Source organism: Grus americana, chromosome 11 (assembly GCF_028858705.1).
Source record: "Grus americana isolate bGruAme1 chromosome 11, bGruAme1.mat, whole genome shotgun sequence".
Classification (NCBI taxonomy): Eukaryota; Metazoa; Chordata; class Aves; order Gruiformes; family Gruidae; genus Grus; species Grus americana.
The window spans coordinates 17,529,107-17,552,957 of NC_072862.1; positions in this window are offsets into that span (position 1 = coordinate 17,529,107).

A 23,851-nucleotide genomic window follows, 5' to 3' on the forward strand; every position below is an offset into this window, starting at 1 on the left:
CAGAAAACTGTTCTTCTACTTTGCCCTTTGAATTTGTTGGGTTTTTTTCCCCGGCATCTTCAGTAGGTTTCCAACCCCCAGCTATCCCTGCAGCCCCTGGCTGTCTGCGGTGGACTTCTAGGCAGTATGTGCATGACAGCAATTCTCACCCTGGTGACGCATGGTGTCCCCAGCCCCACTCTCCAGAAGACAAACCTCAAAAATCTGGTCCCTGTTAACTGGCCATTAGCACCAGCAACATCCAGACTTGAATTTCTCGGTCTTTGAATGGCTGGTAGTTACCGTGCTGTGTCCATTGCAGCAAGCGTGGAAAGCCAGATGATTTTAATGACAGTGTGTCCATTGAAGTCTCTGGTTTGTGGGAGGTTGTGATCATTTCCTCTTTCTCCCAGATAAAAGAAATGCAGAGTAAGAGAAGTTCCCTTGCCATTGCTGGGTGGACACTTTGAATATCTCATTTAATTTACTAGATAATGATCACATTTATGGAACAGCTTGTTTCAATTTTCTCATTATCACTAACCGAGATGATAGCTTATTTAATCCACTTCTGCACCACTTCACAGACAATGAGAAATGTGGGAAGAAAAGTTGTTCAGGGGAGTACGTGGAGCCTTCGCGTAAGCAGGCTGACACAGATGAACCTGCAGCGAGGAATCTTCAGGTTTCTGATGAAGGTTGCTAATAGGAAGCCATGTGAAAATGAGTAATTTTGCAGGGCCTGCACTGTTGTCTGTTCAGGGAGAGCCATCACAGGTCATTACAACTGGATTGCTGGCATCCAAGAACAGTGTCAGGATTGTCCTCGACACCCCGGGCTGCTGGAACTGCAGTGGCTAACCCAGATGCCAAAGCTTTTTCCTCTGAGATGGTAAGAAGTCTGTGCTGACTGTCAGAAGACTGATGTATTGCCTACCAAGAGGACTGAAGCAAATGATGAATGAGATCAGAGATGAATTTTCCCTAATACTAACACGTTATTTGTAAGAGCACAGAGTGTTTCCGCTGATTCTGAAAGCAATTTAATCCTCTGCCACTGAGAAGGAAATGGATTTCTAAGTCTGAGGAAGGAATGCATCGTAATCCCAGAAGAAGTATGCAGTGATTTCTGGCACTGGAGATTTGGCAGAATTTGGGGATTGAAGTGGAACAGGGGGAGCTTTAGCTAGTACATTTTAGCAATGGCAAATGGGATGAAGGACACCTGGAGTCTTCTCACTATGTCTGGGCTGTTGTGTGTGTTTTCATATCTTTACCCGTCTAATGGTAGCAAGATTAATTATCTAGTGTTTTTACAGGGAAGAGAGCAAGCCCTCGTGCTGCTAGGCCGCCTCTCCTCTGCATCAAAGTGTATGTAAAGCCCTACTATGGGAGGGGATGGGGTCCCAACTTCAGGATCAGCCATGGAGGAGAATCACCTCATGGCCCAAAGGGGACTCCCAGGGAGCTCTGACATCTTCTCCTTATTTGTCCAATGTGACAGATGATGAGCAAACCCACCAGCTGTCCAAATCACAACAGAAAGAATGTGACTGAAGGATTATATCCACATGCACGCCTTCAAGAAATACCACCTTTTCTGAAGACTTATGCAGACCCCCTAGAGTAAAGTAAAATTATTCCTCTTATTTCGGTTGGCTTCCAAAGAAGGAGGTGCACAGAAGGAGTCTGGAGTATTTAGGCACTCAGCTGCCTTTAATGGTCTCTCTCTAGGACCTTCTGGAGAGCTCAAATGAAAAGCCAGGTGTGCATTGCAGGGGATTTGTTTTTCCAAATGGAAATTATAAGACAAGGAGAAAGAAACTCTTTGGATTCCAGTTGTGAATCAGACTGTCAGTCCTTCTTGCATCCGTTATATAAAATATCTGCTTGACCTGTAGCTGTTTAGGAATCCTTCTTAAAATACTCTGTCAAGTACGAGCATCAAAGCTGTGTCTAAAAAGGCCTTTATGATGGGCTGTCCTGCTTTCAAATCCTACTCATTTTGTGCTAATTGCTGACAAGTTGTAATTTTCCAGTAAACCACTAAGAATAAGCTTCATGCAGATATTAATTATATAATAACTCTTTGAGGAGTCACCAAGAGTGAAATATGAAAAGCAAAGGTATTTGCCTTTGGGATTTTGACCACTTCATGTACTGCTTGGCTTCCAGACAACGGGTATGAATTCTGTGTGTAGATGGTTGATTTTCAATCCCCAAATCACAGTGATGAGTTGAGCACTTACCTACGGACTGGGTTGGTCAGGATGGGAGTGCCTGGATTGCAATTTCTCTCTGGACTTAGGGCAATGAGGTGCCCAATTCCCACCAGCTTTGGTAGCAGCCAGGTGCCGTATTTACTTTGATGAATCCAAGCTGGTACCACTCATACTGCTCATCGCATTTCTACTCTCAGCCTTACAGGAGGGTTGGCTGCAAGTTGTGTGATGTGGAAGGATGGCCAAGGTGCACTGGTAATAAATGGTATGGTGAGACACGCATGGGGCTACCGCTGCTGCCTTTGCAAATTGCCCAACTGCGCATGGGTCCAGGAGGGGAAGCGCCAGGAGGAATTGCTGGCCAGACCACCTAGCTAACAAATAAATCCTCAAATGCACGAGCCCTGCAGTTACACATCTGCTGTCCAATGGTGAGTGGGGGAAATTCTACAGAGTGAGCTTGTTCCAGGCAGCTTTATTCTTATTAGTTTTTGGAGGAAACCCAGGAAAAGTTATATTGGAAAGCTGAAAGCTATTATGGCAGGATAGCTGCTAAGTGACTTGGTATGTGCCCTTGGGGACCAGCTCTCCCAACTTTATGAAAAATGATATAATCTGATTCTCTGGTTTTGTGTCACTGCAGGCCCGATGTGGTGGTTTCTACAAAAGGATTATGATGCTCAGCAGTTGCTGTAGTATTTCAATTCTTCTTTGTTGGTAGGACAAAAAGGGAAATAAGCAAGAAAATGGTGAAAATGTAAAGTACGTTACTGATACTTCTTCTTGGAGTCCACTAAGTTGCTGGACACTGTAGATTTTTCAGTCCTTTCAGTTACTCATATTAGGTAACTCCTAGTATTACTCACGGATGTTTAAACAGAAGAAAATGGGATTTTTTTTCCTGTCTGCCAGTTAATTGATGTGATCAATACACACTCTTCGGGGCAGCTAGTGGGCACCACGAGTACTGTGGGCCTCTCCTCCTTCCCCTGCGTACCACAACGGCTGCCTGGGGTATCTGTTGAGCTGTTAACTTGGGGCACGCACTCCCACTGGAGAGGATGTTTGCTGACATCTTGTCTCAAGGTCTGGAACAAGCTGAGGCTATGTTTGGGAGGAGATGTCGAAGCATGAGGGAGCACCCGAGCTGGGACTTGGAGCTGTGCTTCAAGGGAAAGAGGCAGGTAATCAGTTCTTACAAATAGCTCAACCCATAGGAGGATCGAACTGGTTAGGAGTTGATGAATATCTTCCATGTCCTTCCTCTTGCTTTGAAGGAGCAGGCCATGCTGCTTTTGACAAGCTATGAGCACCTCTAACCCTCAGGGAAGGCTTACTTGTCTATTTGGGTCCAGGACTGGCACTGGTTGAATGGCACCGTGTAGCTGGAGGAGGGTGAGAAAGTCCAAGACACTGGTTTCTGTTGCTCAAGGTGACCATGCGGCGTTCCCCCTCCACTCACCCGCAGTGCAAGTGCTCCGTGTCCTACCCAGGGAAGTCATTAGGAGGGACCTGCCAAAGCCTCCACATAACTCTTGTTTCTGCTTGATGCCCATGAGCTTGGACTGAATCATCTCCCACTGCAGGTCCTGACAGAAAGTCACTGTGATTCAAGAGATCCCAGGAACAAGGCAGCTGGGCTCACTGGCTGGGGAGACCTGCCAGATGAGGGAGGCTTTCTTCTTGCCACCATGCTGCTGATCATGGTCTGCTCACAAGCAGGTGTGTCCTAGAGCAAACAGGACGTCTCAGACATGCTCTTAGGCTTAGGAAAGGGAAAGGAATTTATAGAAACAGGGAGAAAAGGATGAAAATAGGGATGGAGGGAGGAAAGCCATTTGGCCAGACAGGCTGTACAGCCACCTACGCAAAAGCCTCCTCCTGTCATCCCTGTCACACAAAAGAGACACCGGTGCTCACCAAAAGACCGGTGAAAGGTGCACAAAGCAGCAAGAAGAGGTTGGAAAGCTTTGTTAAACGCAGTGATGGGCAGTGTCCAATGCAGATGTTGTCTTTTCTGCTTCAGAAGATAACGTGCAGTGTTGGGAGAGCAGTGCTACACCTCAGCCTGTGTCGTGGTGGAGCATCCTGGGGAGAAGAGTGGCTGGGTTTGTTGGAGTAAGGAAGTCTCTGAGTATGGTAGACACTGTGGGTATTTTAGAGGGCCTTGGTCATCACCAGGAGGCATACACTGTTGCATCTGGTCAAAGGATGAGCCAAGATGAAACTGTGGTGGTGTGAAGTGTGTGGCAGCTGCTTCATCTCCCCTGTGACATGAGTAGGTAAAGGGGAAAAGGAGGCTGTTAGCCAGCCTGCATCTCCTCAACATGGTTATTTTGTGGTGTCTTTAGCAGGCTGGGCAGCAAGACTAATGGATTAGCCCTTTGAAGTTTCTAGCCTTTTCACCACGCTGGCCGGTGCCTTATGCTTGTGGCTGTTTGAGGCTGAATGCTGTCTCTGCGTGTGCGAGGAGCTGTCATGCTGTCAGGAGCTAGTTAGAACTGGCAGCTAATGCTTGATTTTACATTATTACCTATTTTTTTCCCCTGTGCCGACTATACATGTCTCTTCATGCCCAGGCTGTGTCATTTCCGTTTGTTTCCATTTATTACATCTCTCTCTGGCTGGACTCGCTTCCTCACCGCCTGCTGAGCACACGTGAAATTTCGGTTGTGCCCAGAGCTGTGCAGACTTGTAGCGCTGTGTTTCTGAGCTCTCGCTCCTCTCTGCGCCAGCCGGGTTGGTCCCAGATGAAGAGATGGCGCGGGCTGAGCGACCGTTGAGTGGCACCAAGCCAACTGGGTGGTGAAGCCGACAGCTTGCCGCTGCTCTCATAGTAGGTGTGGTGTGATTAACGACAAAGGTCTAAGAACAAATGAGTAATCTCCCTTTCAGTCCCAGCTCTTTTGCCTTTTGTTATTAAAAAAAAAAAAATTCCTTTGTGCTCCATTGTTGAGGCCACTGAATGGCCCTTTGCAATTGATTGCCACCATATATCCCAGTCATCAGTGCGGCTCCAGCTGGATGGACCAAGAGCCTCCCCATGCTCACGACCCTTGTGCCTAAGACAGTGGGGATGTCCTGAGGTGTCACTCATCACAGCAAATGGGGGACCTTTCCCCATCTTCCGGAGAGTGGATGTGGCTTGTCCAGAGGTGGCCAGGAAGCCCAAGGTTGAGATTGGTGTTTAATTTGGATCCCTTGAGCCCTAGTTGAGGACTTTTAAACTTCTGACCATGCTTTCTCAGCTGATCTGGAAAAGCAGCAAAGCAGGTGTCCAGTGTTAAGCATCTGAGTAGTTTTGTTGCCGATTTGCAAAGCCTTCTGATAACCAGATACCTGGAAATCACTCCTTTTAAGGTGTCCCCATTTAAGAATACAAAAATAAAAGAACTTAGTCTGTTTCAATCATTTTGCAAGTGATTTAAATCTTCCAGGAGCAAAGGCCAAGCAGTACAGCTCTTGTTAAAAGAAAGTGCTGTATAAGTGCAAGGATATACATCCTTCACAAAAAACCCCACCATTTTCAGATTGCCGTGTTTGACAAGTTTTTATATATTTATCTTTCGCTTCCCCATTGATGTGCTGGAGATAACTAATAAGCCGGTAAGGCTGATTATAATAGATCCAAAAATAAGACTCAGAGAGATTCCCCGCAGCCCATATCCGACAGGTCTTGTCACTTGGATGCACTTGTAAAAAGCTGGTTTGTCTCTCCCCTTGACAGATGCTTTGATGAGCTAATCATCTCATTTCCGTGAACTGCACATCTGTAAAAACAAAAAGGCATGAGACTCGAATAAGTGACTAAGCCCTGTTCTTGTTTGCATTGTTTTATTACTCTTATCCGAGTGGAGCTGGTAATCCTCCCATGGAGCCTGCCGTGCCCCGTGCCGGCTGACAGGTGACATGCACACGTGCTATTTCGAGCAGATGACTTCTCTCTGAAGTTCTGCTCACCAAGAAGGCCACGATAGGCTTTTTCTCTGCACCACTGATGGCCTCTGATACCCCACGAGCAACCAGCCTTGACTCAACAGCCATTCATCTCATGAATGTGTTGCTCTGACTGAGGAGGCAGATAGGAAGGGCAATGCCGGGGAGGTGATGGTGATGCAGAGTTTCCCAGGAGTGACAGATCCTCCATTTTTCTGCACCAGTGGTCATCCCCGCTGTTGGATCTCCACTCAGGCCACAAGCAGCAAGAGGGCCTCATTGTGTTTGCCATGCGTGGAGTGAGCGCTAGCTGGGGGACGGGGGTCAAGAGCCTGCCAAAACTTTTCTGCCAGAGCCATCAATTTGGTGGGGTCACCTGCTCCAGCAGGCAGTAGGTCCCTCATGCATGTTAAGTTGGGCAGTAGCTGGGTGCTGAGGAAGTGCTTTCCTGCCTTTGTTATGGCCAAGCCATAGTTTCCCGTTCTATTTTCAGTGTTGTGCTCAGCGGCCAGTGAGGCACAAAAATGAACAACCTCTCTGGGCTTTTCTATACATTTTCTGTACTTTTTCTTTATGTGGTGGAAGCCGAAGTGCCCGGGACTCCCAGTTGCCATGGACTGCAAAGGAACTAGGGGCAGTTCAGTGGCTCGATCCCAATGCTGAAAGTCCTGACATCCATCCCTGGCATCAAGCCCTCCAGCCCATTTATTCATTCTGGAGAAGGGTCCCAACAAAGAAATTAAGTGTGATTTAACTGATCTGGTTTTGCTTTCCACCAGTAGTTAATTTAGATGGAATTTGCTCAGTCTCCCTTACTAGGCAGTTACCTTTTAGTGTATTTTTCATAGAATGGTTTGGGTTGGAAGGGACTTTAAAGATCATCTAGATCATCATTTTTCCCTTGCTTTCCTGGTTTTCCTCTTTTAAGTTTGTGGTCCTGGGTTTCATTCCCTTGTTTCAGTGTAACCTGCATTAAGTTTGTAGCAAACTAAATTTCAACTATATCAGTTAGGGAAACCCCCCATACGATTATTTGCATCAGGAAGTCTGTATATTTTTTCTTTAGGTTTTTGCAGAGTAGAGCTGTGATGGAGGAAGAGCAGATAAAAGGATCCTTGAGTGCAGGGAGGAATATGCCCAGCTACTGAGATGGGCAGGAGCATTAAATAGTGGTTTGGTTGTAAATTCTCAGAATTTGTTCCCTTTTTTTTTTTAGTTCAAACTTGAATTTAAGAGAATGACACATTGTGTGTCCTCCACCTGTCCAGAGCCGTTTATTTCAAAGCAAGAAGGTTTTTGCTCTGAAGTGGAAATTTAAAGGGAAATTATCAGGTACTTTCTAAACCAGTTTTGCATCTTTGTCACTGCTTTATCTGTAGTAATTTGAAATGCTGGGGGTGGAATGGTTTTTGGTGCGACGCCAGCAGAAAAGTAAAGCCCGACTTCAACCCTCGGGCTCCTCTTGTCATGGCTTTGTGCCTTAAGATCGTCTTCTGTGGACGGTAAAACTTTATGCTTCTCTGGCAAATATGAAGGGCACACAAAACCGTGCATGTGTTTGCCTGATGGTGGACACAGAGCTCTGTGGACGTTCATTTTTGCAGGGCCAGGGTGGGTGTGAGGGGGGAGCGTGCTGGCAGGAGTCAGTGGGGTGCAGCGTGCGGGGTGGTGGCCGTTCTCTCCCTGCTCTGTCCTTGCAGAGAGCTGCAGTGCCGGTGCTTTGAGCCGTTCTTTCCTCTGTGTTCATGGATCAGCACTGGAACATGGCTTAGTGATTGCTTTTTCTGTACAAATAGTTCCTGCTCTTTTTTTTCCTCCTTTTTTTCCTTCTGTTTTTTAGTTAAATGTATCAGAACCAGTGCATGGACACTGCGCTGTGGGCTAATGTTGCTGCCAAGCAAGGGTTAAAGCGTGGCCATTCCCCTCTTCCATTTCCTTACTAACAGCTTTCACATCTTGGCATCTATCAAAATAGATGCTGGAGCCAAAAACTAACAGAGGTGGAAATGATCGCTGCGGGGCAGGCTGCTGTTTCCTGTAATCTGATCTCAGGCCAAGCAGATACGGCTCCAGCTGCAGCCCCTGCTTCTGCCGGAGATGTTTATGAGGAGCTGCCACAGTACCCAAGGCTGGAGAAGCCTGGGAAGTGTCTGTGCAACCTGAAAAGCAAACCAAAACAGGCGAGGGCAGATGTCATACCTAAAAGCGTGGATTTGGACAGAATATGCATAAAAAGACGTTATGGGTAGAGGTTATAGGGGTGGCCTGGCCTTCGGGAGGCAGCTTTAGCTTACAGAGGAGCATGGTGGGGAAAGGCAACTGGTTTGGGTAAAACATTTGGCCACCCCATGTGGTGGATAATGAAAGAAACAGCCACTTTGTGTTCCCGAGGCTCCGGTCAAATGCAGTTGCCTCCTTTTTCCTGAGCCAAAACCCACCAACAGGTACAATGGCCAGTGGTTCAGTAGGGGTTGAACAGGGACCTTGGTTGGGCTGTAGTTCTTCCATTGGTTTTATGGTTCTGTGGAAACACAGTGGATTTAAATGCCAGTCCGGTGGTGTCCTTTGGTAGAGGCGTGGTGTGGTGGTGGGAGAAAAAGGCAGCAGTAGTGGGACTTTGCTGCTCACCAGCAGCTCCAGCATGGCTGAGCACTGGCATAGATTGATGGCAGCTGCTTCTGGACATCGTCGGGTGTTGGGGTGGCATCATGGGTGCCTCCTGGCTGCTTGTTCTCTACCCTGTGTCCCTTTTCTGTTGAGATACAAAACGCTGGAGGACCAAGAGCTTGGCGGAGCTACATCTGAGTTGCAGAAGTGCCGGGAAAGACAATTACTTTTGATCCTTGAGGCATGTGATGGGGGAATGCTGGAAAACCCATTTGAGGACAGTGGAAGCTATACTGGAAGCCCAGTGTGTTGGGAAACAGGCCGTAAATGAAAAGGGTGTGTGATTTCATAAGGCACATTGAGGCTTGTGGAGAAAGCTTGCCTAAGCCATTAGCAGTATGCGTGTGCCTTGGTACGCACGAATCCAGCCAGCAGCGTTGAGGCTTTTAAAGGCAAATCTGATAAAGTTTTCAGCACCACTGGAAGCAGGAAGGTACACAGGTCTCTCTTGAAAGTGCTTTGTGCTGGAATATTAACTCAATTTTAAAAGGGTTGCCAACACATGTAGCTCCACCAGTAGAAATGGAGGCGAGGTTACAATAGTTATATTGAAGAATGGTGTATAGACAGCCATTAAATTTTAAATCAGGCTCATTTTGACTTTCTTACAGTTGATTAAGAAAAGGTTGGCATTGAACCACAATAAACCACTCTCAAATAAAGGAAGCAATACAAATTAATCAAGTGCGTAATTAACCAGATCTAGAACACCCAGGTTGTGTCTCTGCCTGTCCAGTTTTCTATTAAGTTTTCTCTTGCATTTCAGACTTTCTATTATTTTCTCTCTGCCTGTGAAGTCATTTTAGATACCTGTTCTCTAGTGAGGTTTTTTTCTGTGGACATTTACTGGAAATGGCATTTCAACTCTTACCCACTCAAGCTTGTGTTCAAATTCTTTGCCGTGCAGAGGGGGAAACAAGTGCATTTCTTCTCTCTTCTCGTGGATCTGCACCATGGTGCGCACTCTGCTTGAGATTCCTTGGGAAGTACTAGAGGTTAGAAATTCAAGCTCTGTGGTACAGGTTTTTGCGTTATGAGAAGAAAAGCGGAGTGCTCCAATGTTCAGAGCACCTGAAGGGCAGATATAAGACACTGGCATCCTTGCTCTGCGGGGGGGTTTGGTATGTGGCCTAAGCTTATTTACTGCTCTTGCCCCAGTGCAGTTAAGACCTCCGTGAGTTTGAAAAGTGCTTTGAGATCTTGAGACAGTCAGGTCTTTCTAGAAAGATGAAGCATTGCTATATTCACCTTCTCTTTCAAACCTTTTATTATAACTGCCTTCTGTGAGCACCAAATTAATACAAAAAAATGTATACAGCCTTAAAAAGTCAACGCAGTCTGTCTCCTTTCCCCAATGATTGCTGAAGTTTCTCAATTTTGTACTCAGTTTCCGTCACTTGGGAGACACATACATCATGACAATAGGATCCATAAATATTCTTAATTCCACTTTGGTGGCAATTTTCTCTTGCTTTAATCTGAATGCAAATGGGATCCCAATTCATATGAGAAGCCACTGTTCTGCCTGGCTGCATTGGTAGTAATGCACACCCACTCCCCCCCGCCCCCATGAAATGAAGCACCCTACGGTTGTATTTTGCACATAAAACCACATTTGTTTCATGTTTACATGAAGGATTTTTAAATCCTTCAAGGGCACCCCAAAATGTGCCCTCAATTTCTACCAGTTACCAGGCACTGGAGGAAATACTGGAGGCTGTTCAGCACAACAGCCGCAAGGCAGAGATCGGGATGTACTGGAGACTCATCTGGCAACGCCAAAAAAAGAAAGCACTGCGTTTTGGGAGGGTTTCTCAAGCGCTCACCAGCACAGTAGGCGTGGGGTGGTGGGCTGTCATCGTTGTGACGGTTGAAGCAAGTGGGATCAGCCAGAATTAAGCTGCAGCTCACAGTTTCGAGAAGGGCTGTTGCCTCACCGCATTATCCAAAGGTGTGTTCGGTGCGTGGTGGTACATGTCACACTCATTAAGCTTCGTAACGTCACACAGATCTGAAGCTGGTGATTTGCTTCTGGGACCACTGCCATGCCTCGGGGTGCCTGACGGGAGGATTATTTTTATTCTTTGCAGAAGACACTGTTTTCCAAATGGATCATAAAAAGAAAAATGTGTTCGTAGGTGTTGAAAGAGCAAATGGTTTTGCATTTGACTGTGCTGTGTTTTTTCTAGTTTCTCTGCTGTTTGGAAGCAAATGGGGGTTTTCATCCCAATTTCAAATTCTGGGTCCTTGCGAACTGGCTCAGTCTAAATAACTACAGTGAGGCCTGTGATTTTTTTAGGGGAAGGCAATTGAAGCAGTGCACGGTAATTCACAAAACAGACCTTCTGAGATACCATCTGCTCCCTTAGCCAAGTTTTACCTTTTATGTTTTCCTGGGTCTTTCCATTTTTGTTTTTGGTTCGTAAGCATTCACGCTTTCATACGCCCCCAGAGTGTTTCTGGAGCTCCGTTAGGGCAGCATCTGTGCCTGGTTTGAAGTCCATTTCATCCTTTCTCATGGAGATCATGGTAACCCACACTGCAGTTTTCCATGAGGCAATCTGTGATACCGTGTCCTGCCCGTGGTGCTCTTGTTACAGGTTCTTTCTTTACTCTCTGTTACCAGATACCCCTCCTGGACCCATCCATGGTTGTCCTGGAGGTTGCTTCTGGGCAGCCTCTGGTCCATTTTTTTCCTGTGTCTCTAGCTTTTATCATGGGTTTCTCCAAGTCTTTCCTGTGAAGTCCCTGGTGCTTCCTTATATACTGGTTTTGGAGGATTACCATTGTTTTTCTGCACTGTAATGTTTGGATCCATTTAGAGACTTCTTATTTGTTAGCAGCTCCCCAGGCCTATGGCTGGCCCTATCTCCTACACCAGCATGCTTGTCTTTAGCCATTTGACCATGCAGGTCTGTTGTGAAATCCTCTCCCTGACTCATCCTTTCGATCCTTTTAATCTGCCCACTCATAAAGCACGTTGTAGGCTGGGATGAGGAACTCATCCGGGCTCGAGCTGTGCTGGTGCCTTTCATCCAAGCACCTCCGAAGCTTCTGGAGAGGAGACAGTTCCCACCACGGCCCCATGTGGAGTGGGCCATGAGTTTGTGTCTTCCCTGGCTGCTGGGGGAAAGTCCTGAATTTGCTGAACCAAACACGCCATTGTCTTCACATGCTGGAAGGCAGGTTTGGCTGGGAGAGTGTCTGGGCAGAAGCTGAGTCTGCTGCTCTTATCAGGTATTATTCTCTGGCTTTGGATATGGTGATATCTCCTTTTTTGTTCAGTACTTTCAAAAAGTTCCTTTTTGTGAGGTCAACAAAAACAATTTTTCATGGACAGTTTTCACGCAGTGGGGGAGAAGGAGCCAGTGGGGCTGTGAGCGAGGATGTCCCCATCACAAGATGGGTCCTTGCTGGGTACCATGAAGGCAGAGCTAGTGCTCGGTAAATGACCAGAAGGAAATCAAATGGTAACCACAGCCAATTCCTCTGGTGACACAACCTCTGCCATTGGATGCACAGGGTTATCAACTCTTAACCTGCTGTTAAAACCACATTAAAATGGAAAACAGCAACTTCAGAGAATTTTGTGTCTCTCTCATTTTGTTTACCAACCATCTGAGCTCTGGTTGCAGGGTCTGTCTCTTTGGAGCAACCTGCCTAGGTGGATGGATATTCTCTCTTTTCCCTGTGAATTCTTCGTGGCACTGTTGATCTCCTGACTTTAATTGTTTAGGCAATTAAGGAAAGCAGTATCATTGAACCGTCTGTGCAGGAAAGCGATGATCAGTGACAGCCTGAATGTATCACACTAGCAACTTCCTACGAGGCACTTGCTACCTCCACAGAAGTTATTTGCAGATAGTTCTAGTTACTCTTTGTCTTGCCCAAAGGGGAAAGAGTTGCTCAAAAAATAAAGAGGTCAGCGGGGCCTCCAGAGATTGTCTCTTGTTTCCATGTGGTCTTGGGGGGTCCTGTTTTGCCAGCCTGTAAAAGGAGGATGTTCTTACTGGATGGAGGTAGGAAGTTCATTGAGATGTGCAGCATGAGTTTGGCAGGTACCTAACTGCAGAGAGAAAGGGAAACGAGCCCCGTGCTCTGCAGCAAACCCAAACCACACATGGAGATTGAGCAGAGCTGCCACTCCTGGACAGAGCAGGACACAGTTGTGGTCCTCCTTGCTCCAAAATGAAGTCAAAGGGGAATGTGCCAAGCAGGCAGCCATCACTGGGGGACAACGTGCTGCCTGCACGGTGCTCTGAGTGCTGCTGCTGTGTACAGAGCATCACTGATGCTCAGCAAGCTGTGGTTTCCAAAGCGGGTATTGATACTTGTCTTTTCCTCTTGGGGCTGGCCTGGGAGCAGGACTCTCCCAACCTTCGTGCCGGGGCAGAATGACAGTGGTTGCACGTGGGAGTGTCAGGTGGAAGAAATAAGTGACAAAGCAGCCTTGCAGAGAAATGTTGTCACTGGAGGTTGTGTTTGTGTGCATGCATTTATTTTAATTAACCTCCAAACAATGTATTTGATCATTTTTTTTTTCATTTTAAGTATTATTTGAGCCCAGCTTCAAACTGACTTCCTGAGGTAGTGGTTCAGATAATTCTTAGCAGAGAACAACTTTTGAGTAAGAGCAGGAGCCTCATAATGAGGCCTCGAAACATTAAAGCCATCACTTCATTTCCCCAGGTACCTGCGTGCCTGGAATACATTCTCCTTATACTCCTTTGTGTGAACTCTAGGAGGGGTGACAGAGTTATTAATTAAAACAGTGGCATGCACAAGATTTGGAAGGGGAACAAGAAATGCAAAAGGCCTGTGAGCGATTTCCTCCTCCTCTCCTTCCCCTGCAATTTATTCTATTTCTGATTTTCCATGTGATATCTTTTCCTTGAAAAAAAAAACCAAACCCAAAACCCCAACCCACCTCCCCCATCCAGACTTATTCTGGGGAGATGCTTGGGAACACTTTTTGCTTTGAACTGAATCGTTGCTTTATTTCATAGGTACGAAGGCAGCAGCAGGGACCCCCCCACGCACTCCCTGGATCAGGTGTTGGTGCTATATAAACACACTACAAAAAGATGTGTAGGCAGTAAATCCCTGCCCTGGCATGGGGATATGAGGGAGGTTCCCAGAAACACCTTTTTTTTTTTCAGTTCACAGACCTGTTTGAGCGAATGATGGCCACTGATATTTCATCCAACTACGTCAGGTTCTTGATGTGAAAAGACACAGAGCTGGCTACAGGTGCATACTAAATATCCAATCCAGGAATCTGGTGTGGTCATCTCTTCCAGACAACAGTTCAGGGCCTGTTATCCAGCCCGGCATCCTCCAGAGCTCTGCGTCCCACAGAAAACCTCCTTTGTAGCATCTACTTCTCTGTAACCTTCTTGCCATCGTTCCCCATTGCTGAGGAAAACTGGTGTCCTTACTGGCCTAGATGCTGCAAGAATAAGTGTATTGTCTGTAGTGATGTCATTTTAAAAAATTAATACATTAAAAATGTTTCCTTCCTCTACAATAATGATAATCTTAATTTTTGAGCTTCCTGCAGTGGAACATTTTCTTAATTGAATTCCTAATTCATTGAACATCTCTAATAAGCATGAATGGCAATTTCATCTTACTGGCTGCATTCTTCTAAGGGATGCTCCTTGGAGTCTGGTTCATGAGAAAAAGACTTTTTTCCCCTCTCAGGCCAAGGTTTTAACTCCAGTCTTTGCTCACCAGTCAGCATCAACTCAGGGCACTCTGCTACTCCAGACCAGGGAGTGAAACAGGAATAAGTGCTGGGCTCCTCTCATCGCTGTCTCCAGCTTGAAGGCACTAACCCTCCTGCGGGCACCCTGGGCTCAGCTTTGGCATTTGAGCTGGGCTTCCTCTGCTGAGGAGACGCTGAGGTGGACGTCTCTGAAGGTGAAGGCTGCTCTTGCCCCAGAGCACCACCACCGGCCAGGAACCCTGTGTGCTCTGCTCGGTTCAGCACTGAATGAAACACATGCTTTACCACATGCTGTGCAATCTTACTGCATCCTTTCTAGATCTGTTTTCTTCCAAGGACTTGGGGAGCTGGAGTTCCTTAGCTGGCGTACGATGAATCTGGAGCATACTGTCATGTTCTGGTGCCTCTTCCTTATCCTTCCATTTCCACCACACATTTTTTTCCTTGTCCTTAGTACAATAGGTCCTTTGTTGGCGATGAGCCCCTGTGTCTGTTGCAGGATACAGATACATCTCTGCAAGAGCTAAGCCACCATTGGGCTGCCTCTCCAGCTAGTTCAGCAAACCTTCTCCTGCCTATATGAGCACAGACCCTGCAAATTCTTGCACCATCCCCTTCCCACATGACTCCCAATGCGAGGGCGTGCTCCACCATGCCCTCCGTCCCAAAGTGCATCTGAAGACATTTTTAACTCCAGATAGGTGCTTAGGTTGCACAGAGCTTTGCAGGGCTGGTAAAAATGTTGTTGGTGGTATTAAAGTTGCCTTATCTTGTTGGAAAACAAGGGGAATGGAAAGACAAAGAGGGTAAAGCAAAGGGAAGACGGGAATCCTGCTATAACAGTTATCTAGCTTCAATGTAACTGGTGGCACACAGACACAACTCTTTCTCCTTAGAGTCTTTTGAGCGAAGAGCCTCTCCCAGCAGCCAGTCAGTCTCTGTGGTACCCCAGTATGTGTCATTTGTTAGCTCTAGCCTTGAAGCGGTGGCATTATCAGTCCTTTGAGAACCAACTGAAATCCAGCAGCGCTCCTGAATTAAGCACGTCCCAGCTGCTGCCTAGATAAAGCATGGCAGCAAGCTGAGCACATAAACCAGTGCCCTCAGCGCGTCTGTGAATGCAGCGCTGTGTTCTCAGTTAAATGAGTTCTTCCAGCCAGAAGCTGACATCAGTAAAGTAAGGAGATGGACCCCATGTTTGCTACGTGGAAAAAGACCCATCAGTTATGGGAAACAGTCTTTCACATCTCATTTGGATGTGATGTGCACAATTCTCATGTCTAGGACCATCTTCAGTATTTCTAGAGACCTTCCCCAAGGTCTAAAGTATTTATTCAAGACCAACACCAAGTGAACAAACTATAAGGGGATTTGGGTTCCTTTGGGAGGAGAACCCCAATCCAGCATGCTCTGAGAGGCCAGCCCCATCCCTTCCCTTCTCAGGCAGGGCTGAGTGTTCACGGTTTGCAATCCAAAGCAAAGAGGCTACAGGACATCCAGGGAGCGATTTCCAGAGCAACCCCACATATTGCTGCTGGTTGTGCAGGAGCTAAATTAAGCATGCATATATCAAATAGCTGCAGCTTTGCCAGCTTATTGCACGCAGGAAAGCCATGCTTACGGTGTGCAGAACTCCCAAAGTGATCTTGTGCCATGCTGGGTCGTTTCCTGTGGCAGAGGCTTTCTGCATGGTTACTTCATAATTGTACTTTGTGCCCATCGTTTTGTGACTTGCCAGGCAAGACTACAGATGAAGCATGTTCATTTGAAGCATTATTCTTTAGATCTGGCAGAGAGATGACAGGTTTGAAATAAAAAAAGAGTAATGGGAAATAATCCCCCCTTCGCAGGAGGTCTGAATTCTTCCCTCTTCTTCTCTGAAGGTCACTGTTGATCACGAGCCCAGCTATAGCGCAGTTCCTGCAGAACATCTCTCCCTTGCTATCCAGCTTCATTACGGTTCCTATTTTCTCTTGCCTCCCAGGGCAACATGATACTGCACTTCCATTGTCACTCACGAGAGAAGGAAGCCCTCATAAGCAAACCTCTTGTGCAGGGAACAGTCCTGATAAAAAGCTGTTTATGTGCAATGAAAAGATGCCTACCTCGAAAATCACTCCGCAGTCTTCCTCTGCGGTCCATTACAAACGTGAGAGTGAGCAGGTGAAGGCTGCTGGCTAGCAGAGAACATTCCCCCCCCCCCCAATAAATTATCAAATCCAGCTGTTTTTAGAAGGAAAGCACTAATTATCTGCTCTTTTCCAAAGGGAAACTGAGAACAAGCAAAAGCGCAAGGCTGTTCACGCTGACTCTGTGGGCCCACAGTGTGTACAATAACCCCTTAAACTCCCAGGGCTCAACACATCTGCTAATAGAAGTCGTTGTACCAGGGACTGGCCAGACCGTTTCACTGCTTAGTGGTAATTTTGCAGAAAATGCTCTGTGCTGAGGATGCTTTTCCATTTGGGTTAACAGGAATATTCTCCAAAAACACCAAACACGTGCAGTATTTTTAACTGAAAATGGCTGCTTAAAATGCAAGGAAGAGTGTGGCTAATTAAGCCTGTGATCATTTAAAATTAGTGCATATGGCTCAGAGAATGCAGCCCAATCCAATTAGAGCAGAGCGCTTTGCTAAAGGCGTGTATGTAAACAGGTGCTCTGGAGGGGAAAAAAGGTCTAGAGACTTTCAGCTCCCGTCTACAGAACGAGACTGTGCCCTTATGTGATAATTTTAAAATTCTTCTTGTGACTTTGGTTTGCAGTGGAGAAGAAACAGAGATAACAAACACATGGATCTTCTGCAGCTTCAGTGTCATATTGTCCACTTTTCACTGGTCACTCGTATGGCGCGCAAGACATACATTCTGCTCAAGGCCAGAGCAGATCAGAAGCACTCAGTATGCTGTCTATACGTTAAATTAGGTTGCAGTTCAGTATTGTGGAGGGTGGCAGAGCAAGACTGGTTCCCAGCACAGCCCAAGTGATAGAGCAATTGGTAAGGACTCCGTGTGTCACCTCTTATTGTTGTATATCCTGGATTGATGGCCCTGGATCGGTGACACTCAGCAGTGACGTCCCACAGTCTGGGAGACTCATTTAACTTCATCCCCTATCAATTTGATGTCTTATCTTCATTTTTGTTAGTAACGCTGATTTTTATTAAGGATAGAAGTTTGTACCGAGCGTGCATTGTTTAATTAAAGGGATGATGCAAACGTGTCTGAACTTTCCCATGGACGTTGACTTCTGGGAGGTTGTATTTTGTTTGGACAGTGGCAAATTGGTATCTGTGTAGCGCTTCCTTGGAGGAAGTTGGTTTGCTTTGAAAGCAATAGCTCATTTAAGGCTACTTAGTACGTGCTCTAAAGCCGAGCTGCATCAGGGCTTGAGCTGATTTCAGCTGTCATTAAGCAAACGGACACATCCCTGTCCCTTTACATCATGGGTCTCTCAATATGCTGATGTTCTTCATGGCTGTGGGCAGGACAGTTTGTCCACTGAAGACCATCCAGAAAGGTAATTGCTGCTCAATTCTGTGTTTGTTCAGATGGGTCTAGGCGTATTCTCAGACATGGCACGAGTCTCGTTCTCAGCAGATGAGACTGCTATTAAAAAACCCAAAATTGTAGGGTTTTTTTTTTTATCTAGAGAAGCTGAACAGGTCCAGATATGAGTGTGCTGATGTTTCAAACCTGACGTTGTCCTCAGCAAAGAGCCTCCACCGTGTGAGTTGTGGTGCTGGTGGAAGATGTGGCTTGAACAAAACCAAGGACATGTCAAGAGAATATATGGTCCTTTGGAAGGGGAATGAGTCAACCGGTTTTCTGGAGGCAAATTTATATGGATCACATCATCAGTCCATACAGCAGCCTTGGAGCCTTCAGAGCACTTGAAAATAAATTGTTGCAGAATTTGCATCTCACATGGAACTGGAGATTCAGATGTTAACCCAGAGCCCCAAAGTCTATGCTGTGCATGTTGGGGGTGGAGAAAATGTCAGCAGTCAGACAGCACAGGGACACACAATCACCCCCATCGGTCAGTTATGATTTGCCATGTAATTAAACCTTTCTTTGGTGTTACAGGGCATTCCTTGCTGCACCAAAGTTGATACTTTTACATGATGTCTTCTCCTCTCTGTGTTGTTCAGGTAGTTGTGCTGCCTTGATCAGAGCAATGCTGGATCAGTTCAAGAAGTGCATCATCACAGGACTTGCCTTTATCTTCTGCGGCACTCACTTTTTCCTTGTCCCCGAGATGATAACAGACGTAAGTGTTTTATTTTAACATTTTCCTTTTTATATCACTGCTGATAAACAGGCATTGGCAAAGGAGTAGATTAGCACTTGAAACGTGATGTAGCTCTGAGATCTGGTGGGAACTCATTTTAGGGTCAATGCTTGGGAAAGGTTGGACTTCTCCAGAAGTGAGGTTTATTTCTGTTGTGGTTTAACCCAGCAGGCAGCTAAACCAACCACACAGCTGTTCACTCATCGTCCCCCTCCCAGTGGGATGGGGTAGAGAATTGAAAAGAAAAGGGTAAAACTTGTGGTTTGAGATTAAGACAGTTTAATAGGACACCTAATGGTGTCTGGGAAATAGGCCGTCCCAAGCTTCACTGTGGCCTCGGTGGACTGAGCATATTTTTAAAAATCCCAGGACTTGAAAATTGACTTTGAGTAGAGGATGAGAATGATGGGCAGGCTGGCTGTCCATCAAATGATGGTGTGACTTGGCTGCTGGCCAGGTCAGTGAGTGGTCCCGCAAAACACCCTGTAAGAAAGACTTCAATTTTCTGCAGAACATGGGAAACCATCTTACCCAGCTTATATCACCTAGAAATTAGAGGAGTGGGCTTCCTGGGTACTCATCTTGAGAGAGGAGTGTCAGAGAGCGATTCTACCCCACTGTGTTAGCTTGGGGAGCTGGGGGAGAGCACTCTCCGAGCCCAAGATATTACCTTTTATTATTTTTAGTGGTAATCAGTAAAAGAGATTTAAGCTTGGAAATGTTGCAAAGGGCTGAAAATGTGCGGAGATGCTTACTGCAGCTCAGCCATGTCCCTCTGACGATAGTCTCTAGGAGAAGCTAAGCAACCTGTTGAGGCTGTGAGAGGACTAAGTCTTATCTCAAAGGGTTGATCCATAAGGGACTGATGGTCCAAGCCCTGCTCTCACCCAGGTCATTTTTGCTCCAAATGTAAATGTAATATCACCATCAGGACATCCTGTAGACTTACTCAGCGCATAATAAGCCCTAGGCTAGCAGCCCAATCCTCTTGCATTAAAAAAAAAAAAAAAGGCCAAAAGAGTCTTAGTGTCACAGGCTGAAGTCCTGTGTTTAAAAAAAAAATTACATGTACAAATGACAGGTTTAGGAGGGTGATCCAACCAGCTGCAGTCAGAGGAAGAGATTGTCATGACTCTTAAGTCTGGTTCTCTGGCTCAAACCCTAAATAGTTGAGGCCAAATTATTAATAGAGAAGGTGAATGAGATTCCAGATACTCAAGTCAGGCTTCTTCCTGACGTTATCTGTTTGTAAAAATAAGTAGCCTTTCTTTAAATCTAACAAAAATCTCTTCCCTAGTTCTCCTTGACGGTTCTCCCTCCTGTCTACACCTCCAGAGATGTCTGAACAGTATAATTTCCTTTTATTTTTAGCCATCTTTCATAATTGAAAGTATCTCTGTGTCAAGAAGAAAACGTTCCCATGAATTCCTCAACAGGCACTTAACAAAAGCAATTGATGAAAATGAAATATTTAACGGGATTTTATACCTGTGGACTTGGTGACACTGATGCATCTCAAAAGCAAAATTTTAATGACATTAGGATGGATGGGCATGGAGCCACCATCTCCCCAGCTTTGCTGGTGCTTCTCTTTTGGGTCAGTATTGGATCTGGCCTGAGGGCTGCACGGGTCACTGGCAGGTGAGCTTTGGGAAGCAGTGGCTTCTTCTGACCCCAGAGTTTTCTGCTGTTCCTACGGAAGACCTGGTACTGCTCCTTGGGGCAAAGCTGATGTTTCTCACCTGGCAGTAGTGCTGAGGGTTGGCTGCAGCACTCTCCAGAGATCCAGCCACACCCACCAGCACCTATTCATCTTGCCTAAGATGAGTTGGGATCAGATCTGGGGTCTACTTAGCCCTATTCCTTCTCTTGCAAAGTGGCCTCTGGAAGAAGATGACACAGGAGCTCCTTCAGGTGGTCTTCTTCAGCGTATGTGCTGCCCACCTGCATGAGTTTGCACTCAGGATCCTCCTTAGGCATCGTTTTTGTCTTTGCATTTGATAGTCTTTCAAGGATTTTCCTTCCCTGGATTAGCCCAACTCTTCCTTTCCCAGGCCAGTTCTGCGCTCCCATTTTGATGCTCAGGGAGACAGATACTGCTCCTGCTCATCCTCAGCAGCTCAGTTGGATTCTGCCTCAGCCTGAAGAGCTGCAGCAAGAGCATTTCAAAGAAAGCAGAGGAGCAGAAACAGCTCCTCAACAGCACACAGTGAGGCAGGAGTTGATTGAGTTTAATGCAGCCACTAAAACCAGCCCTAAGGATCCAAGCTTTTAATTGCATCCACTTTGCCAATCGAGCTCTCTTGTTGTGACTTGCCCCTAGCCCAGAGCTGGCTGCCATGGAGGTAGAGAGGACAGACCTTGGTTCTCCTTTGCCATTTCTCCCTCCCTCACCAGCTAATAACGTCCCCTTCCGATGTGCCCCCTTCTAGGCTGCCTCCCCTCACCCCCAAGTGTCACTGCTCTGTCCCCAGCCACTTCCCAGCATGAGCAGCTGCTCACGCATCTCAGAGTCTTGGTGAAGAAGGGTGTGGGGAACCCTGTTGTGTCCTCAAAATTAAGGAGGCAGGACCCCACCTTCTCGCTGCTGCCCCCAGAGATGGGTATCAGCCTGAGGAGGGTCTCACTTGCTGCCTGTGTCAGTCCCTCAGGGTTTTCTGTTGTGAAAGGCAAGGAAGAGAGTTTTCAGCATACCGCGTCTGTTTGGGAATCATAACATGGCTGGAATTTATGAATCATGACTAACTGTGTTGCCAGGTACAGGGAGAATTATATGATGTGTGACCGAACGACTCCCGACCGTTTAATCACCTGTGGTTGGTTCTGAGCACATTGCACGACAGGTAACATAAGTGACCTTTTAAGGTCACAAAAGGTGTTTCTTTCATAGGTGTTTCCTCTCTCTGCTTGGCTAGAGCATCCTTGTGAGTAGCAGGACCTCCTGGCCTCGTGGAAGTAGCCGGGAGTGTTGTCACATCTCAGAGGAGTTTCCCACTGGGATTTCAGCAGCAAGCAAAGGAACAGAGTCTGAATTTTGCATAAGGCTGTTGTTGCACTGGTGTCTGTAGATGCCCAGAAGTGCACGTGGTCTCCAAAGAAGGCTGGAAAGGTTCTACCATCCCAGAGAAGACACCGCTGGGGCAGACCCATGACTGTAGTCTAGCCCTGCAGTGTACCTGTGTGTGAGTTGCGTAGGGTCAGAGCTAGCAAACCCATGCCATTTCTGCATTGTTCATTCACTCCTGTCCACCAACCCCAAAGAAAAACTTTTCGCCTATGAAGAGCTTCCTCCATAACGAAGGTATGAATAATGAAGATAATGAAGATGTCCCTTGCCTGGCAGTGGCAGTCCCTTCCTCCTGCTGCCCCAGCACTGCAAGCAGCTGAAGTGTGCACCACCAGCACGACATCCTCAACAACCTCTTGGGCTAAGCTTAGCTTAACCAATACAAATATATCTGCCGTGTGAATATAATTGCATTTAATTGCTGAGATAAACTTAAAATAAACGCCCAGGTGACGTTCACCCTTCCAGCGGCGTTTGTGAATGAGCAGGGGGTTTCTGGGTAACCCCACGCTCTGCCCAGGTACTGGCAGCTACTTTCCCAGACAGCCAAAGCACAATTCTTTCTCTTGAACATCTTTCCTGCAGCCCTTGGAGTGGTTTCAAGTGAAAAACAAAACGGCGACATTTTAAACGGTGCCTCCCACACAGTGTCTCTCTTCAGCCTTCATTGCCACTTGCTGTGGGTTCAGAAGTCTCTAGTGGATCAGTCTGCCCCCGAAAAAACGTGAGTTTGCTAAAATAGAAGCATTTTTGCAGAAGGCAATGATTTGGCTGAATGTTTTGCCAGCATGTGTCTCTGGGTTTTGCAATTTGTTTCAGCATTTTGTGTTTTTGTTTAATTTTGGATTTCATTTTCTTGTATGAGATATTACCAAAACAAAATATTTTAATGTTTGCAAATAATTTTGGGGGGAGGGGTAGGGGGAAAACATTGATTTTCCAATACATTTTGAAATGCTGGGATTGCCTATTGAGCAGTAGTCCCATTTTGCTGTCAGCTCACAGCATCAGCTCTGGTTGCACAGAAGTTAATGCCACTGTGAAAGGACCTGAACATCTTTCCCACTAATATGCTTTACTTTCAGGATGGTGAATTATTTAAAATGCTTTCTATGGCTTTAGTCTGTCCCAAGTCACAATCTCATATTTCATTAATGTTAGTCTCATAATCGATTATTTCTTTTCTGGTAGCAGCCGGGATCTCCTGTCAAGGACCAAGGTGCAGTCGGTACCTTCCTGGGTGGTGATGGAGAGCAGGGCAGATGGGGTCTGGCGTGATGCGCTAATTCAGCCAAAGCTAGGGGTGGCCGTGACCTGCACAACCCACTGCAGGCTGGCGGAGAGCAAAACCAACAGCTGAGCAGAGAAATCACACAAGGAAGGTGAAGTAGGCACTAAGGTTGGTGGACCTTAGAGAGGGAGCATGGGACAAAACAAGAAAAGATCTTTCAAGGCAATGGGAAGCATTTGTATTTGATATGCTGGTTTTGGGCACCTGTATTTGATATGCTGGTTTTTGGCACCTGGGAAAACTGCTCAGTAGTCATAGTGGGAAAAGAGAGTGAAGAATAATGTGTCCAGGGGAAATTCCTGCAGTCCTTGGCTCAGCAAAGCATAATTGCTGAAGACTGGAGCCTGCTTAGGACACTGGAGCAAACACCTCCGCACTTGCCGGAAGCGGGATCTTGGGTGACCACAAGCAGTAAGCTTGGCATGTCATTAAAATAGCAACACCTGCAGCGGCGCGGAGCCCGGAGCTCCCTGCCGAGGAGTTTCAGCGTGCTGCTAACTTGGAGGGAAGATGCCACCTACTAAATCACCCAAACCACTTCCTGCAGTACCTGGTTTTTCCTCACATCTCCTATCCAAATAGTGGATAGACTCATTTGAAAAATGCTGTCTCTGCTGAAATAGCTGGGCTGGGCATTGCACATCACCAGCGGGACGGCTGCAAGAGGA